Raw genomic sequence first — 3361 nt, 5'->3', positions numbered from 1 at the left:
CTACGCGCAGGGCAGGAACCTGGGGCAGGAACCTGGGGCAGGTGTCAGGCAATGTGGATTTTCCACATTCCTTTTGGGAGTTGTGAAATGAGTCCCTTCCCTTCCCAGACGGATCCTCCCACCCGCCGCTCGCTTTTTAACCCTTTGCTCTCTGCAGGCTGGGAGGCGTCTTTGCCGTTCCACTGCTGCCTGCAGATCATCTGGGGGCTGTGGGGGGGAGTTGTGTGGCGTGGCGAAAAGCAAAGCAAGAGTGACACCAACCGTAGTGTGCGATATTTGGAACGGAGGAATCCGTCTCCGTCCCCATCTGAAGCTGTGGAGGTGGGCAGGGAGTTTTCCCCTCCCTTCTGCTGCAGGGTTTCTATCGCGCTGAATTCCCATGCAGAAAGACAGCTCTGCTCTTTTCCAGCTCTTCTGAAGCTGAGCTTCGTGCAGGACTTCCCAAGCTGTCCTGTGATCCTTAAGGATTCCCCCAACCCAATCCATCCTATGGTTCTACAGTTGTATGACCTTTGAGGACCCAACTCAACCCATTCTGTGGTTCTGTGTTCTTTGAGGACCCAACTCAATCCATTCTGTGGTTCTGTGTTCTTTGAGGACCCAACCCAAACCATTCTGTGGCTCTATTATCTTTGAGGACCCAACCCAACCCATTCTATGGTTCTGTTCTCTTTGAGGACCCAACCCAACACATTCTGTGGTTCTGTGTTCTTTGAGGACCCAACTCAACCCATTCTATGGTTCTATTATCTTTGAGGACCCAACCCAAACCATTCTGTGGTTCTATTATCTTTGAGGACCCAACCCAACCCATTCTGTGGTTCTGTGTTCTTTGAGGACCCAACTCAACCCATTCTGTGGTTCTGTGTTCTTTGAGGACCCAACTCAACCCATTCTGTGGTTCTGTGTTCTTTGAGGACCCAACCCAACCCATTCTGTGGTTCTGTGTTCTTTGAGGACCCAACTCAACCCATTCTGTGGTTCTGTGTTCTTTGAGGACCCAACTCAACCCATTCTGTGGTTCTGTGTTCTTTGAGGACCCAACCCAACCCATTCTGTGGTTCTATGACCTTTGAGGACCCAACTCAACCCATTCTGTGGTTCTATGACCTTTGAGGACCCAATCCAACCCTGTTGGCACAGTGTTGCTTCCCACTTCAGTTTGTGCTTTGCTGTCATCTTCTCACTGGGTTTGTTGTGTTTTTGGTTGTTTGTTTGTTTGTTTTCCACAATAACCCGTTTTGTTTTGTTCTGTTTTGTTTTGTTTTGTTTTGTTTTTCACAGAATAACCAAGAAAAGAGCAATTTTTTTTTGGCTCTGAACGGAGAAAAACCCATTGGGTTAAAAACCCGATCGGTTAAAAGCCCGATGGGTTAAAAACCCAATTAGATTAAAAAGTGGCTTAAAACATCAATGAGTTAAAAAGCCAACGGGTTAAAAACCCAATGGAGTAAAAACCCAATGGGTTAAAAACACAATGGATTGAAAACCCAATGGGTTAAAAACCCAATGGAGTAAAAACCCAACGGGTTAAAAACCCAATGGGTTAAAAACCCAACAGAGTAAAAACCCAATGGGTTAAAAACGCAATGGATTAAAAATGCAATGGATTAAAAACCCAACGGATTAAAAACCCAATGGAGTAAAAACTCCATGAGTTAAAAACCCAGTGGATTAAAAACCCAACGGATTACAAACCCAATGGAGTGAAAACCCCATGAATTAAAAACCCAATGGATTAAAAACCCAACGGATTACAAACCCAACAGGTAGGGCTGGTAAAAGTCCACCTTTTATGTTATTTTTCTTTCCATAAATTCCACTGCTGGGTGTCTTTCTATTGACACGGGGACGAGCAGCACCCGAGCGCCAATTTACAGCCTGTGTTCACTTGGAGGTGAAAACGCTGCCCTCCACCTCCTTCCCATTTCTCCAGCTTTGTTATTTGCCATTGAAATCGTTATTTTTTCCTCCAGCTGCCCCCGAGGAAATGCAGCATCGCCCCATTACCACCGGAGCACGGCGTGCAGCTCGGTTTCACTCCTCCACAGATTTGTGACCCGGAAGGGCTTTCAGGTTTTCTTTGCATCTCGATGCCACACAGAACGCGGGGAGCAGCCAAAGAAGGACGTTTGTAACGCAGGGAGCCTCCCAACCATTTGTTTTATGGGATTATTCCTCGCCTACCTGCCCAACTCGCCGGGCAAAGAGGATTAAGTGAGCAAGCAAGTCAAACCAGCCGCCCTCGCTCAGCCTCTCCGCCTGCCTGCCAGCAGGGATCCTTTGCATCCCACGAGTTTCTAAACTCTTGGCTCTTCCCTTCGTGGTGGAATGGAGAAGCCGTGAATGAGCAGCGGGCGGCGCAAGGAGCCAAGCGAGGGGACGGAATGAATTTGTGTCAGAACGATTCGACTTTCAGGGAGCGAATGCAATTTTAGCAGAGGTTTTGAAGAAAGACAGATGCTGGTGTTGGTGTTGATGTCCTCAGTTGATCACATAGGGGCAGCAACCCAAAAGGTGTCCCCACTTGATCACATAGGGACAGCAACCCAAAAGATGTCCCCACTTGATCACATAGGGACAGCAACCCAAAAGATGTCCCCACTTGATCATATAGGGGCAGCAACCCAAAAGATGTCCCCAGTTGATCACATAGGGGCAGCAACCCAAAGGATGTCCCCAGTTGATCACATAGGGACAACAGCCCAAAAGATGTCCCCAGTTGATCACATAGGGGCAGCAACCCACAAGATGTCCCCAGTTGATCACATAGGGACAACAGCCCAAAAGATGTCCCCAGTTGATCACACAGGGACAACAGCCCAAAAGATGTCCCCAGTTGATCACACAGGGACAACAGCCCAAAGGATGTCCCCAGTTGATCACACAGGGACAACAGCCCAAAAGATGTCCCCAGTTGATCACACAGGGACAACAGCCCAAAGGATGTCCCCAGTTGATCACACAGGGACAACAGCCCAAAAGATGTCCCCAGTTGATCACATAGGGGCAGCAACCCAAAAGATGTCCCCAGTTGATCACATAGGGACAACAGCCCAAAAGATGTCCCCAATTGATCACATAGGGGCAGCAACCCAAAAGATGTCCCCAATTGATCACATAGGGGCAGCAACCCAAAAGATGTCCCCACTTGATCACATAGGGGCAGCAACCCAAAAGATGTCCCCACTTGATCACATAGGGACAACAGCCCAAAAGATGTCCCCAATTGATCACATAGGGGCAGCAACCCAAGGGATGTCCCCAATTGATCACATAGGGGCAGCAACCCAAAAGATGTCCCCACTTGATCACATAGGGGCAGCAACCCAAAAGATGTCCCCAGTTGATCACATAGGGA

Source organism: Tympanuchus pallidicinctus, unplaced genomic scaffold (genome assembly GCF_026119805.1).
Source record: "Tympanuchus pallidicinctus isolate F22 unplaced genomic scaffold, pur_lepc_1.0 scaffold86, whole genome shotgun sequence".
NCBI lineage: Eukaryota > Metazoa > Chordata > Aves > Galliformes > Phasianidae > Tympanuchus > Tympanuchus pallidicinctus.
This window is presented reverse-complemented; position numbering follows the sequence as displayed.